Consider the following 17,259-nt stretch of genomic DNA (forward strand, 5'->3'; position numbering starts at 1 on the left):
TACAGTAACTACAAAAACCATGGACATCTCTAGGAATAAATGAATGAGGACAGATGTACAGACCACATCCTAAGCCCTCGGTTAATAGGAAATGCACCACATGTGTGAATAGAAATATTCCACAATATAAAGTTGTCAATGCTATACAGTGTAGGAACATAATTATTTTGAATAAAAATTCTTACATTTTAAATGGGAATTGGAAAGTCAATCCTAAACATTAAATGCAATTGTCAGGGCTAAAATCAAAAAGGCAAGAAAAATTGGATGAAGGAAAAGCTTAAAAGAGATGTATCGAAACTGTGAACTATAGAAACTGAATGAATTTGTACTTGGTAGAGCGTTCTGTTGAGATAGGACAAAATAATTCAGATAAATTAGGAGTTGAGAAATGGTCCTCTATTTTAGGAAAAGTGAGAGAACACTAGCTACTCAATAAATTCTGTGAAATCATTTATTAAACATCGAGAGAAAAAGTAAATCCTTACCTTATATAAATAAAAGTGTGTGATGGATAAATACATCATTTAAGTGCAGAAAACAGAACTTTAAACTTTTAGAAAAACTGCTCACAAATGTTTTTTGTTATTGTAGCATAGGGGAAGATTTTGAGATGAAGAAAAATATAAACTAAGAAGGAAAAGATTATTACAGTAAAGACATTTCAACATAATATTTTTATCATATGGCTCTAAATAGAGTGAAAAAATCAATTTGCATGCACAAAAGCATTTCCATTGAAGTTAACTATTAAAGAATCAATATAGTAAATTTGTCAAGAAAAGATCCTTCCCACGTATAAATAGGAAAGAAAAAGAAAGCTTCCTCTCTGAGGAAGAAATTGAAGCAAGGATATTCCATTTCTAAACTTATGAGTTATGCACGATTTAGGAATGGCTAATATGGACAGACTGCAGACTTTGGGAGACATGCTGGATCTCCATGCTTAGTAAGGCATTTTGGCCATAAAATGAACATACATTCAAGATGCGCATGCCCTCTGGACCAGAATAAACATAGTGCAGCAATGCACAAATGGAGTCTAGATATGTTCAGTTAGTGTTTTTAATAGAACAGAATGAACTACAATGTTTCTGTGGTTAGGGGTGTCTCATAAGGGGCTGTGGTGCTGGTCTGGGGAGGCCACTTGGACCTTGACCAGGTAGGGCCATGTGAAAGGTCCCCGCATCCCTGGGAGCCCTGCTCACCAAAGGGAGCAGCTTTCTCTTCCTGCAGGAGAGTTACAATAAAAACTGCAAGCCCTGCCCTTCCCTTTTCTTGTGTCCTGCCTCCAGAAATGGTTGCCTAGGCTCCTGCCATTGTATACCACCATGATAAGATGCCGCTGTGAGAAAATGATCACTTCAGAATTTGTCCAATTCTGGCACAATGGCCTTGAACCTCCAAAACTGAAAGGTAACTAAAATCCATTTGTTTTTATAGGTTATCTGGATCTACTATGCTTAAGGATTTACTAATTAGGAAAAAATAATAAATGTGAATATAATCACATAGAAGAAGTGAAAATATCGGGGTGAATGGTTCAGCCGTAAAGGCACAACTTGAGATAGCTGACTGCCTTATTGGAGTTCCTGGATCCCTGAGTGACCTTTGCTCTCAGTTCAAGGCTCTTGCTGATTGCAGCTAGGGATGCAGCACATGGTGTGGCTCAACCACTTGGGAACCTGCCACCCACATGAGAGATCTGGGGATTGAGCTGCTAGTTCCTCAGCACGTGGGGAGATAACCAACAAGCAGGAGGCTCTCTCTGATTCTGCATGTACAATATGTATAAGTATCTACATGCTACTAAACAGAAAGATTACAAATATGGAGTATTAACCAAACAGAAATAAATAGATGCAGAATAATAATATCATGATAATAGTAAAGATAAAAACGTTGAAATGCAAAAGCTAGTGTAAATATTATGTATATACATATATATGTACATATTAGAATTTAAGGTTCAACTGAATCTATAACATTTCATCAAAAAATCTCAAGCGAATTATCCAAGACATGGCATATGAATATTCAGTGTTCTACTCTCCATATAAGTTTAGGTATTATCAAAACTGATCAATATCAATGAAGTAGGACACGAAAATAAATTACTCCTAACTAGGGTATGGAGGATTTCTCAACACACCCCTCCCAACAGTGTTCTGTGCCTCAACTGGTGACATATGCCTTGTTAAAGCTATAAGCCAGTTTAGACTATCCTAAAATCTGCCAAGTTCAGTAAAAATTATGCTTCAACACAATAAACTACTAAATACCAAAATGAAAATAGACATAAGACAGCTGAATAGTATCCTATAGCCATTTTAAGGTAGACAGAAGCCAGTTGTATACAAACTAAAATTGAAATGTTAATGTAGTAGTCACAGGATATGGCTAAGTACCTGCATTTTCTAACATATCAGTCACTCAATACAATATCAATTAACCCCATAATGTTGGAAACTGTTGTTGATGTTATGTTATGGCTTTTAATTGGTTGGAACGATATTCTGCCAGCTATGCCTTTTGACCAAGGTGGTCTCCCCAAGAAACTGTTGAATTGAGCTGAACAATAAGATGCTGGACTTTATGCATGGTACATGCTTGCAATGAAAGAAACAAAGACTGGATTTGAACTGTAATACTGCAATAAGGTGGAGCAATCCACCCTGAGGGGAGGGCACAGGGAGAGGTTGGGGGAACCTCAGAGCCTATGAAATGATGTTATAAAATGAAATGCAATAAAAGAAAAAAATAAATATTTAGACATGGGCCAGCACTGTGTTATAGCAAGTTAAGCTGTAACCTGCAATGCCAGTGTCCCATAAGGGCGCCACTTCTGGTCCAGCTCCGTGTTAATTTGCCTGGGAAGCAACAGAGAATGGCCCAGATCCTTAGGCCCCTGGACATGCATGGAAGACATGCAGTCAGTTCCTGGCTCCTGGACTTGGTCTGGCCTAACCCCAGATATTACATCCACCTGGGGAATGAGCTAGCAGATGGAAGGTTGTGCCCTCTCTGTCCCTCTCTCTCATTCTTTCCCCCTCTCTCCCTGTCATATCAATGAAGATGTAAATATAAGCTATTATTGAGTAAATCCTTTTTAAAAATATAAATTTGGTGAGGGAGACATAACATTATTACTTTTTAAGATACTTACATAGTCCTTGCTATGCTTTCACACTTAATTTTCTAAGCTAAATTATTAGTTTATTAACAGTTAAAATGTTGTGTTACTTCAATATTACATTAACTGTTCTAATTAACTAATGTAGTATTTTTATTCTATGTTAATGGGAATGGTATCACTTCACTTTCTGCATATGAATTTATTCTCCAGGGACATGTTAAAATGCCTTGTGTTTCAAATTATATTAATAGCCAGCTCTCTGACATATTTTTAGCTGCTAATGGAAACAGACTCCATTTTACTTGTTAACTTTTTAGCTTTTTCTATTCACTTATTATAGTTTGAACATTTAAATTTAAAACATTTCACCTAAGATATCCAACTACTTATTTTTGTGTCCTAATTACCATGCTCTTATTTTGTTATCATAAAGAAAAAATAGCATCCCATTAGTTTTTTATAATTCTATTTCTTTAAAAATATTATTTCTAATATTTCTAGTGCTTGATAAATTGGAGTACCATTAAATGCTTTTCTTGTTTTAAAAATTTTTCCAAAAAGATTATATAATTTCTTATTTTAAAATACATGCTCTAGCTAATTAATGAAGCCATTCTCTATGCTATGTCTTTTATTAAAAGTACTAATTTTGTATTAATGATATTTGTAACATCTTAATATTTATCAACAGCATATTAAGCAGTTGATATATGTAGTGTTCATAATACCTTATTCAAGTAAATTGTAACTAATTCCATTTTGCAAACAAAGATACTGAGACAGAAAAAGTTCAAGTAATTTATCCAAGGTCAAACAATTAAAACCAGAAGGAGACAGAATTCAAATTTTGATAGCTTAATGAGCATCCATACTCTTTACCAACACACTATTAATTATGGAAAACTATCATTACCATAAAACATACAATTGTAACCTCTGTTGAACTTTTTTTTAACAAATTCTTTATGCTTAAATTTATTTAAATATGTTGTGACTGTTTCACAGTTTTACAATGATTTCGAATTACATGAACAATTTTTTTTCTTTAAGCGCAACAAGCCTTTGTTCCCCAAGTAGAATCTATAAAAAGTTCCTATGGAGTCTGGAGTGTTCAGAGGGCTGTGACTTCTGGCTGTGATGTGGTGAACCAGGAAATATCATGGAAAACGGTGACAATCAACACCTCTGTCTGTAGATTATTGCTTTACAATGCCAGGTGCAAAAAAGTCTGTGGAGTTGTTTCATTGTTTTATAAAAGCTATTTATACTTTTAATCTTGTTCCATAAATTAATGTTTTAGTAGCTGATATTGCCTAGAAAATGAAAGGTCACTACCCAGTATATATTTTATGTCTAAACAAAAAGATTTCATAACTCAGTTATTCACTCATTGTATATGTGCGTGTGTGTTCATACTTGTATTTAACATGAGTTATAGAATAAGGGTTAAAAATTATCAGTAGAAACACACTGCATGTCTAATGTTATGCTAAATAAATAAACACGCTTGAAACATGGAAAGCACATTTTGTCTTGCCTTGCAGGAACAGGGAAGCAAGACACCTCCAAGGATTTGAAATTTTCTGCTAGATGCTTAAATTTACTAAGTTGAGAGTTTGTATAGTATTCTAGCAGGTAAAAAAGCAGAAAAGCATTGAGTTTTGAAGTTGATGCCATAAAGAGAATGGAAATAATGCACAGAAAACTGGACGGAAATTGTGTTTACACTAACAAGAATGGTTGGCAGTAAGAAGAGGAGACTGGGAAAGATTCTGATGAGAAGAAATTGCTGCAATGCACAACTGAGCAAAAATCTGATGAGAAAAGAAAGTTTGTTGTTGTCTCTGTGTTATTTTTGGCGGTGCTGTTAAAAAAAATAAAAGAAAAACAAAAATCCTGATGATGTGACTTGTAATAAAAAGAATTTTCTTTGGCTCATGATTCTGGAGAAAGACCAGGGTCATATTGCAGCCTGGTGAGGACCCTGGGCTGGATCACAGCTTAGTGACAGGAAAGATTGGGCAGACCTGTACAAAAAAGGCTGTTGGCACAGGGTGACCTTGCTTTGTAAAAACTGTGTTCACTATAGCTAATCCAGTCCCACTACGTCTAATCCATTCCTATAAAATGGACGTTACTCTCTTCCAAGGTAGGTATCCCATGCCCAAGAACCTCAATATTATTTGCTCCCGTACATGAAATTTTGTTTCAGAACTTTAGTGGTACAGACAAACCATAGTTTAGCGATCAACATTTAGTTCTGCACATTTTAGATATGTATGATCTGTTGCTGAATAAAGCTTCCAAAGATCCAAACATCATTTTTATTTTATTGTCATTACAGTTTATTCAGTTATTTGAACAGAGACCTAAAAGACAGTTTGGGAAACCTAGGCATTTGGACTGATTGACACAGTAACAAGATGATACTGTAATTAATTAACTAGTTGCTTTCTGTGGAAAGAAATCAAACTTATAAAATTATCTTTCCTTGGGAAGATAAAGCTTCAATCATTCAAGCTTTAAACAAGAAAAATATTTTCTTCAGGAATGTGTTATTGCTATTGTTTACTAAAACTGAATAGATACTAGGTGAAGAACCGGGAAGTTCTGGGTTTCTTTCTCTCCCTATAATTGAAAGTATATTAGGCATAGGAATATAATGGTTTTAATTTGGGTGTAACAAATGAAATAATATTCAATATACAGACATGGACATGCCATAACAGATCAAGAAAGCTATCAGGAAATCAGTATCATAAACTAAAGGAAATAAATTCCGGAAGCAGAAAAAATAATACTATTTTATAACAGTGAGGCTGAAAGTAGTAATAATACCATAAGAGATATTACAATAAAAATGCAGACTGTTAAAACAAAAATCATTAACAAGACAAACTGTCTTCCAGAAAATAAAGAGTCATTAAGTTTAAAGTGTCATTAAATTTAAATTAAGAAAGCATTCTGAAGCTATAAATAACAGGAACACAAACTAAATGGTATGAGTAAAATGAGGGGATATGAAGTTGACAGGTTAAGATAAAATGGGGGCCCGGTGGCGTGGCCTAGCGGCTAAAGTCCTCGCCTTGAAAGCCCCGGGATCCCACATGGGCGCCGGTTCTAATCCCGGCAGCTCCACTTCCCATCCAGCTCCCTGCTTGTGGCCTGGGAAAGCAGTCAAGGACGGCCCAATGCATTGGGACACTGCACCCGCGTGGGAGACCCGAAAGAGGTTCCAGGTTCCCGGCTTTGGATCGGCTTGCATCGGCCCGTTGCGGCTCACTTGGGGAGTGAATCATCAGACGGAAGATCTTCCTCTCTGTCTCTCCTCCTCTCTGTATATCTGACTGTAATAAAAATGAGTAAATCTTAAAAAAAAAAAGATAAAATGGAAATAAGCAGTTATTTTGAATAAACCATTCCCCTTAAGTAGAAATTATCAATAAACACAAAACCTATATTTTACTGAGAACTTATTATATGTGGGGCTCAGGGGCAAAGAGGTCACTAAGTCAATAAAATGACGACTAACAGTCAGGGTCACTGGGTTACCTGTGGCAAGCAAGATGACAGCCAAGGACAGAGCCCTGGGCGTGAACCTGGGCAGGGGTCACTTTGTTTCAAAGAGAGACTGATTGACCAGGGGCATTTCACTCACCTACCCCTGGCCTATGGGAGGTGGCTTCCGCAGTCATTCTCCTAGTAATTGGCTAATAGTTTCTCCCCTCTTGGAGTTGCTGAAGTTCCTGGTCTGAGGCTATCTCTTACCCTATATAAGAAGATGAATTTCTCCAATAGATCAGAGCTGCTTAGACAGAACCCCTGTCCATCTGTTTGTTTCTTATCGGCCAGGAGGCTGGGTGGTGGGCAGCAGATTCACCCCCTTTGGCAATGGGGTACTAGAGGAATCTGTGCGGGAGACCCCACAATTATGTGCCAAATATCCTTTTAGAAGTCTTTTCCATATGTCATTCCATTTATACCTAACATCTCTGAAGTGAGGTAAGTTTATTTATTTGTTTACATTGAGGAAAGGACAGCTTACTGCGCATCACACAATGTGGAAGTGAGAAAGTATATATTCAAGACTGCAAAGTCAAAATCAGAAAGCATTCTCAGCCAGCAGACTGTAGGGTTTCTGATGGAAGAAAGATTATAGAGGGTGAGGTATCAAATTTCAGTAAACATACTAGGAAGTGTTCTCTTTGAAAACAGACAGGAACTGAAATTGTAGTGAGTAACAAAAAGTTTGGAACACCTGATTGGTGACCGCATAGGACTGATGATCCATACACACAGTACAAGCGAGAGGGGTGTTGTAGATTGTCTCGCAAACTGCATTTCCTTACCAAAATGCAGCAGAATTATTGATGTTCCTTGTGGTTCACCGTTCCCTAAGGTCCCACATGGCCAAGTACCCTCACTAAGATCTCTGTTCTTTGCTCTCATGCATTGTTACAGTCATATCAATAAATTGAAGCTTTCTGGGGGAAAACATGTATTTTCACACTCATCAAATGTGTACTTATCTGTAACTCCCTCTACAATAAGATACACAGGCAAGAAATATTTATTGAATCAATGAATCAACAAACAACACTGGTTTACACATATCTGGTATGAACCAGTCATGATTCTAAATGCTGCATCGTTCAGACGTGAACACAAAAGATAAAAACCTTTTTTGTGAACACTTTCAATGTTAGTGGCAAAGATGGGCCATAAACAAGACAAATATGTAAACTGCAAATATTTTTAACAGAGAGTAAAGAAAGCAAAATAAATCATGTGATTGAAGGGGGAACCTGCAGAAAGATATGTCTGTTGAAACTAGATAGGGGGACCAAGGAAGACTTCAATGGGAAAAAAAGACATTTGCATAAAAAGCATGCATGGAAATGAAGGCGGTCAGGTTGAGATTTCGAAGAAAAGCATTGATACACAAGTGAAAATGTGTGTAGTATGTTTGAGGAGGCTAGTGTGGCTATAAAAGCGGGAGAGGCAGAAACAGGAAATGAGTCATAGAATTAAGGATTTACTCTGAGACAGAAAGCCAGTGTTAGGATTTAAGGTGGGGATAATGTGACCTCGTTTGTTCTCTAAAAAAATACATCCCTGTAGCTACTCTAGAAGACAAACTATTAGAGGACAATGGTCCAAACAGTGGTTGAGGAGGTGACAAGAAACAGCAATATTCTAGATATATCTATTTCAAATGTTTTAACTGATACTTAGAATTATACATGCTTCTGGAATCCCAGGAGACATTTTAATAAACGTATATACTGTGCAATGTTCAAAACAAAATAAACACTATTACCTTAAGCTAGCATCACTCCTTTCAAACCCTTTCCTCTAGCTCTTTAAAAAATGTATCCAGAACACTGTTCATCTATGGCCATCCTACTATGCAGTAGAATAAAAATTCCCTGTGTCTACCTAGTCTAACTTAGTGCTCATTACCCATCATTTCCCCATCTTCCCCTTCCTCCTTGTTTTCTTCGATCTCTGATAACCATCATTTTATTTCCAGTTCACACTGAGGTTATTTTTCTACACAATGAGCATATTTCTTTTTCTTCTTCAAGTGAATGTCAATAACCTTGACTGTCTTTTCTGCAATGTAAGTGGCTAGCACATTCCGGGAGAATCTATTGAGTATGGATTGCAATAGTCTGTCTACTATTTCTAGTCTCTTCTATTGGTCTATGTGTCTGATTTTATGCCAACATCATGTTTTAATTACTATATTTTTGGCTAATTTTTTTTCAGTTTATCATTATTTTTCATGATACAGCTTTATAGGCATAGGGATTGCTCCTTGTCTATCTCTTCACTCCTCTCTCTGTTTTTCCCTCCTGCCATTTGACACTCCCTGCCCCAATTTATCACAGTAGGAGAGGCCCTTTCCTTACTAAATTTCGTATTATATATTTGAAGCCAAATTGTGTGATGCCCCTGCTATGTTCTTTTCGCTCAAGACTTATTTGTCCGTTGGCTGTCTGCTTGTGGTTCCTTACAGGTTTGGGGGTTGTCTTTTCCAGGCATGTGAAAACTAGCATTGGTATTTTGACAAGGACAGTAGTTGAACTGTGTACCACTTTGAGCATATCAACATTTTAATAATCTCGTTTTTTAAATTTATAATTATGAAATATCTTTTCATTTCCTTGTATACTTAATGTCTTTTTGTCAAAGTTTTGTCATTTTTTTAAAGATTTGTTTATTTTTATGGCCGAGTCAGATGTACAGAGAGGAGAGACAGAGAAGAAGACCTTCCGTCTGATGATTTCACCCCACAAGTGGTCAGGAGCCAGGAGCCTCGAGCCTTCTCCGGGTCTCCCATGTGGGTGCAGGGCTCCAAGACATTGGGCCATCCTCGACTACTTTCCCAGGCCACAAGCAGAGAGCTGAATAGGAAGCAGGGCTGCCAAGGTTAGAAACGATGCCCATATGGATCCTGGTCCTTGCAAGGCAAGGACTTTAGCTGCTAGGTTACTGCACGGGGCTCTGTTTTGTAGTTTTCATTGAACAAGTATAAATTTGGATAAATTTATTCTCATCCATGTGATTTCTGTAACTATTTGAAATGGAAATGCTTTCATTATTTCTTTTAGTTCCTTTTTGGTGTAAAGCAATGATATTCATTTTTGTGTATTGATTTTTATTATGTTACTCAGTTCATGTAGGTATTTATCCTAGAGGGTTCTAGGTAGATTTCTTTTTTGTTTTTATTACGTTGCATTATGTGACACAGTTTCATAGGCTCTGGGATTCCCCCATCCCTTCCCTCGCCCTTTCCCCATGGTGGATTCCTCCACCTTGTTGCAGTATTACAGTTTTAAATACAAGATTATGTCATTTGCAAGCAGTAACAATTTGATATTTTCTAATCTGGATGCCTTTCATTGATTTTTCTATTTCTAGTTTCTCTGGATAGTATTGTTCCATGCACTCTGATTTGGGATATCAGCTTAAATGCTTGCTCTTATTTGGCAATCTTAAGTCTCTTCCTCAACTCTGATAACTCAAATCCTTTTCGTTTAATGCTATCATAAATTTTCTGCAGATTGTCTTTATAGAACTTTATTTTGTATTTTTACTTTCTCACTATGTATTTTCAAAGACATGTCTTTGAACTTACCAATTCTTGCTTTCATTTGATCGTTTATCTTGACACATTTTATCACATTTTAATTTCATTCAGTGTACCTTGTGTGTCAAGAACCCTCAATTTGATTTTTAACTAATTTTATTATAAGCCTCTTAAGCATTAAGGTGTTTCTCTGTGATTTTTTAAAGTTTGTTGAATTTGAAATGGTTATTTTGGATTCTGTTTTCAACAATTTGCAAATATTTGTTGCTAGATGGTTTGTCTCTGGAGTTATTTGGTCTCGTATGTAGAGTCATGACTGTGAAAGTTCTTGACACTTCTCGGAGTATGACAACATCTATTGGTGGAAGGATTAATTGTTTATCTTTTAGTAATCTGACTTTGTACCTCTCCTTCCAGATCAATTTATTTATTTATCTGAGCCCAAAAAACTTTTTGCTTTTCTATTATATGGCACCCCATGCCCAGGCTTACCATGGTTACACTTGGTAATTTTAGTTCCAGAAGGTTCCAAATTCCAGGATTGTCCCAAGTCAACAGCTGGTGCATTGTGAAAAATTGATTGGGAAAACACATATAAAAGACAAATGACCTTAAACAAAGGTGGGACTACATGACCTTATCCATAGTTACTGGCCTTTGAGTATTCGTTGTAATATTCTGGATTTTGCGGCTTACCGCAGAAGATCTAGCCTTATGTTGTTATATAATATTTTGTTCTTACTTCCCTTTTCTTTCTTTTTTCTTTTAAAAGATTTATTTATTTTTACTTGAAAGGCAGAATTACAGGGAGAACAGGAGAGACACAGATAAAGGTCTTTCATTTGCTGTTCATTTCCCACATGTCTGCTATGGCTGAGGCTGTGCCGGGCAAAGGTAGGAGCCAGGGGCTTGTTCTGTGTCTCATATGTGGGTTCAGGGAACTAAGTCCCCTGCTGCCTTCCCAGGCCATTAACAGGTAACTGGATGGGAAGCCGAGCTGCCAGAACTTGAACCAGAACCCACATGGGCTGCTGGCACTACAGGCAAAGGGTTGATTTACTACACCATGGCATTGTCCCTTTTACTTTCCATTTCTCTCCTCAAACAGACCATTATAATTTCCATAGTTGTCTGAGACTTAGAGAGTAAATTTGTGGGGAGTCTTATAGCATAATGTCGCTATGCTAGGTCAAACTTAGAGCTGGGAGCTTACTAAGACCTGCATGGCACAATGCCAGGCACAAAACTCAGATTTTTATTGTCTGTCTCTTGCTGAGGTCGATTCATGATCCAAGAATGATATAACCAGTTTCAAGTGATCCTAAATGGGGCAGTATGCCTTTTGGAACTGTGGTCTTATCCTGCCACAGGAGTGGGTCCTGCTGCTCCACCTGCATGCATTGGATTACAGAGAGCAACCATTAGAATTGCTCTAATGCTAGGTTTTATCAGCCTGATGCTGTTTCACCTCCTTTTCTAGTCTCTGAGTAGGAATACTCTTACTACTTGCTGTGCTTCTCAAGGTTGGAGGAGGTGTGACCATTCCTCGATTGCCTACACTAACACTATGCTGGACTGCACCTGAGCCTCACATAGTTACAGGGGCTTGAGTGGGCTCATGGGTATATGCCAGGCTTTTGCCATGGCTGGTGCTTATGCAGGACAAAGTGAGGGTGCATCCTACAAGGGTGCAGGCCCCACCTGGTCCTGGGGCAGGCAGAACTGATCCATCTGTGAGTACTTGCCTGGGGACCAGTGTCCTTGGAGCCTGGCTGATGTTGTGTCTCACTACTGTGGATTTGGCTCTGTGTTTCAAGCAAACTTTCTGCTCACTTTCCAGCCCTCCTTTCTAGCTCATGAAATCTTCCTGTTGCTTGGTGTGTGTGTGTGTGTGTGTGTGTGTGTGTGTGTGTGTAGATGCAGTCTGTTGGATGTATACCTAAGGTTCCATAGACTCAGTTTGCTGTCTTTTGTTCTAAAGTATAAGCTTTTTTTTTCTTTTAATTATTTATTATTTTACTTCATTAGTTACATTGTATTATGTGACACAGTTACATAAGTACTTGGGTTCTCCCCACCCCTCCCCAAACCCTCCCACCATGGTGGATTCCTCCACCTTGTTGCATAACCACAGCTCAAGTTCAGTTGAGATTCCCCCATTGCAAGCGTATACCAAACATAGAGTCCAGCATCTTATTGTCCAGTCAAGTTCAACGGTTTCTTAGGTATACCCTCTCTGGTCTGAAGACAGAGCCAGCAGAGTATCATCCCAGTCAATTGAAAGCTCCAACATACCATCAGCAACAATTTACATCATTATGGAATTAATTGACATAGTAAAGAGTAACCAATATGTTAAAAGTAAATGCGAGTTCCCAGCCACCTTCTGTGACCACCTCACCTACACTTCAATTTTAGTTTATACACAACATATAACATTCATAACATAACATGTTATACATAACATCATATCATCTTAAATTAAGGCAAACATGTGATATTCAACCTTTTGGGATTGGCTCATTTCCCTTAGCATTATGGTTTCCAGTTTGGCCCATTTGGCCACAAAGAACTGCATTTTGTTTTTTTTAATAGCTGAGTAGTATTCCATGGAGTAGATGAACCATAGCTTTCTTAAGCTTTTAAGCTTTGCTTCTACTAATACATATTCTGGGAGTTACTAGGTAATAGTTCAAGTAGATGGGTACCAGGAACTCCTAACTTTGGCCTCTTCCCAGCTGTTATGGACAAAAAGCAGTGAATCAGTAGTCCTCAGGCTGTCTGTTCTCCTTCTCAGATAATCAACTGAAAATGTAGAGAAAAAATATCTCGTGTTATTAATAGAAAGCTATGATTTTTAATTACAAGTTGAGCATTTTAGCACCTAGTCAAAAACTGATTCTACTTCCATTTACACAAGGAACACCATTTTGTTCATTAAATTCTCTGAAAAAAATAGACATTTTGTCACCTAGAGGAAGGTGAGGAACATTCACAAGTTTGATTTTCTTTTGCTTCAGAAAATTGTTAATCCAATAATTCACTGAAGTGTTAATGTCGCTGCTGTGATCAAGTCAAATGATTAGGTTCCCAAAAGTTTCTATGACATTGCCACTTAAAAGAGGCAGGGAAGTTTTTAAATGATGAATAATAAACACTAATAGAAGTAAGTGGTTTTATCTTTCTTCATCATGTGCTTGAGTATATGACTTTCAATGGGGAAAAAGGATGAAGTCATTTTATTGGAAAGGCAGATGTACAGACAGGAGGAGAGACACAGAGGAAGATCTTCCATCCGATGATTCACTCCCCAAGTGAGCGCAACAGCCGGTGCTGTGCCAAACTGAAGCCAGGAGCCAGGAACTTCTTTCCAGGTCTCCCACATGGGTGCAGAGTCCCAAGACCTTGGGCCGTCCTTGACTACTTTCCTAGACCACAAACAGGGAGCTGGATGGGAAGTGGAGCTACCGGGATTAGAACCGGCATCCATATGGGATCCCGGCACGTTCAAGGCAAGGACCTTAACCATTACGCTATTGTGCCGGGCCCAAGACACCCTAATGTTTTAACACATTTTGCATTCTATCTTTCCACGAGTGGCAAGGAGATTAAAAAAAGTGGCAGGTTAAAAAAAGCTGAGTATGTTGGTTTTTAATATAACTAACACTTTGTGTGGCTGTGATGGTCCAGGTACTCTCCAGGGTGTTCCAACATGCGTTAACACGTGAATCCTTGCTAACAATTCTATCAAATGCCACCATCATTGTCCTTATTTTTCAAATGAGAAATCTGAACGCTAAAGGAGCTCTTCAAGGGTTAAGCAGCTAAGAAGGGAGCATCCAGAATTGGAGTAAATGAGAGCCTACAATACTCCGGCTGGGAGCAGGAATGTTCAGGATTTCTGCTTCACAGTGAGAATGTATGCTGATGGCAAGATCATTCCAAAAGGCGGAATGTCAAGGAAACATGGCCTGTGTATTTATTTGCACATTTATTTGCACTAGCAAAATAAGGTAAGCTCTGCATTATTTATGGTATTTCTCTCATATTTCTCTAAGGTATTTCTGTCTCATCTATGCAATATATATGTATTTATTATATATGTAAATTGCTTAATATATATATATATATATACACATAGATATACACTTTTTTGTTTTGGTTTGGTTTTTTGTTTCGTTTTGAGGGTTTTTTTGTTTGTTTGTTTTGCTGTTGCACCCAGCTAAAATATCTAGTTAGGGTTTTATTGTAGGAACTGCTTGAGCAACCCTTCTAAAAGAATTTGTAGGGCCAGGCGGCGTGGCCTAGCGGCTAAAGTCCTCGCCTTGAAAGCCCCGGGATCCCATATGGACACCGGTTCTAATCCCGGCAGCTCCACTTCCCATCCAGCTCCTTGCTTGTGGCCTGGGAAAGCAGTTGAGGACGGCCCAAAGCTTTGGGACCCTGCACCCACGTGGGAGACCCGGAGGAGGTTCCAGTTTCCCGGCATCGGATTGGCGCAGCACCGGCCCGTTGCGGCTCACTTGGGGAGTGAAAACATTGGATGGAAGATCTTGCTCTCTGTCTCTCCTCCTCTCTGTATATCTGGCTGTAATAAAATGAATAAATCTTTAAAAAAAAAAGAATTTGTAAAACATACTTGCATTGCTCTAAAAATGATTGGATGGGGATAAAAACCCAGTCATTCATCAAATGTCGATCATCTCCTCATTCTTGACTTCCTTTTATGCCATTCCGATCTAGACACATCCCGTTGTGCTGTCAACATAGATCACCCTCTGACTTGAACATGGCATTCTTGGCTCGCTTGTCCTTGTCCAGTGGACCAGCCCTGAAAGCCTTCACCCGAGCCTTTTGAGTCACCTCAAGAATACCTTTAGAGACAAGGGACAACTAAGGATCAGCACAGGTCCTAGCATATGACTCGGGACACTATCTGGCCCCTGGTGACCGAGTGTTCGTAGTCCTAAGCACAGTTTCTATCATTGGACTCACTAACTGTCAAGTTCTATTTTTTTAATCCTGAAAAAAGAATAGAATCGATGCTGTTTTGAGCATATGTGTATTGCACTTGGAAGATGGTGCTGAGTAGGCAGTGCTGAGGCTTTGATGTTAGGTGTTGTTAAAATTATATGAATAAACATCTAAGGTAAGCATAGTAGCGTTTTGTTACTGAAAATCAAAATTTGAAAAAAAAATAACTTCACAAAGAGAAAAGGCTTATTTATTTTTACCATTTTGGTGGTTTAGCTATAAGATTAGGCAGTTCGGATCGGGCGCCTTAACCTAGTGACTAAAGGCTTCCTCTTCTGTCCACCAGGATCCCATATGGGTGCCAGTTTGTGTCCCTGTGGCCCCATTTCCCATCCAGCTCCCTGCCTGTGGCCTGGGAAAGCAATCAAAGACGGCCCAAAGTCTTGGGACCCTGCACCCACGTGGGAGACCCAAAAGAAGTGCCTGGCTCCTGGCTTCGGATCGGCGCAGCTCCAGCCATTGCAACCACTTGGAGAGTGAATCAGCAGATGCAAGACCTTCCTCTCTGCATCTCTTTCTCTCTGTATATCTGATTTTCCAAATAAAAATCAATACTTTTTTTTAAAAGAGAGATTAGGCAGGTTAGTTGGTTTGGCCTCTGATAAGAATGGCAGTTAGATAACATGGTGAGTCAAGAAGCATAGAGAATGTCCAGAGAATTGTTGCTGTAGACCACATTGAATGAGTTAAACACCATTTAAAAATCAAAGTAAAAAAATCTAAATTAGTTACAGAAACAAAATGAACTGTTACCACTTTACCTAGAAAAAAAGTAATAATGTCAGCAAAGAGCTCAACTGTGTCCTAAACAGTGTGCTTACAACAGACATGCGCCCTCCACAAGCTGTGGGATCGGCCTTGTTCTCTGTCTCCCCGGCACGCAAGGTGCCTCTAGGACAGATCACACGAGAAGTCACTAGCCAATCTGTACAACTTTGTTTTTAAAAATTAGAAGTCAAATCAAGTATGTTTCAGATCATAATGCCATAAAACGAATGGAATTTGAAAAATTCAGAAATTACGAAAAAGATAGAAATGAACAAAGTTACCACTGAAAAACCAAATAATGAAGGGACAAATTAAGGAGGACTTTTAACAAAAGTTCTTGAAACAAATGATAATGAAAGCACAATGTATGCGAACAGAACTCCGATCCGGAGGCCCTGAACATATTTCTCAAGTCAGGCACCACTCAAGCTAAATTTTCAAGGCTCATCTCAGTGTTTTACGAACAGAAAACACACTGATGATAGAAAGTCTTAATGATCAAGAAAAACTGGTACATTGAATTAATTACTACAAGATTAAAAAAAAAAAACTGACTTGGGTTTTCCCACTAAAAAGCCCAACTGTGGAAGTGTGGATGTGTTACACTGTTGGTGAATCTGACTTTTCAAATTTTCAGCTTTTGAACACTATACATAGCTGCAAATAAGTGGCGTTTCACTTGTGTACTCTTCTGTGTTAGCTCCGATATCCTCCTTTGATCTTGATCTTCAAGCATAGTACTGGCTAGCAATGCTGAGAGCCTTCTCTCGAACGTGTCACTCAGTCCCTTCCCTCTTAAAATGATGCTTATTGCCACTCCGCGCAGTCGCCACCAGAGGGTGACGAAGAGCAGCCTGGCAGTGAAATCTCCGGAGGACTGACGGCATGCCAGCATGGGCTGCATCCGCACATCTGCATACACCGGGATGAGGTGATGGCTCCACTCAGGTACACCTGATTCGTGTCATAGCTTCTGTGTGGGAGATTCTTTCTAAATGCAGAAGAAATCCAGGTAAATATTTTGTTATGCTTTTCTTGAAAAACTGATGCTATTTAAACATTTTGCACTGGATCTTAGCCAAGTGATAAAAAAAAAAAAAATGCTGCTTAAGCAATCTAAAGATGCCAAATATTTCTGTATAGTTTGATTAGTTGAAAGAAACGCATCCTTTGGGCTAATTTAATCTTGTCTTCTTGCTATGAATACATTTAAAGTATCCAATCT

Source organism: Ochotona princeps, chromosome 11 (assembly GCF_030435755.1).
Source record: "Ochotona princeps isolate mOchPri1 chromosome 11, mOchPri1.hap1, whole genome shotgun sequence".
NCBI classification, from domain to species: Eukaryota; Metazoa; Chordata; class Mammalia; order Lagomorpha; family Ochotonidae; genus Ochotona; species Ochotona princeps.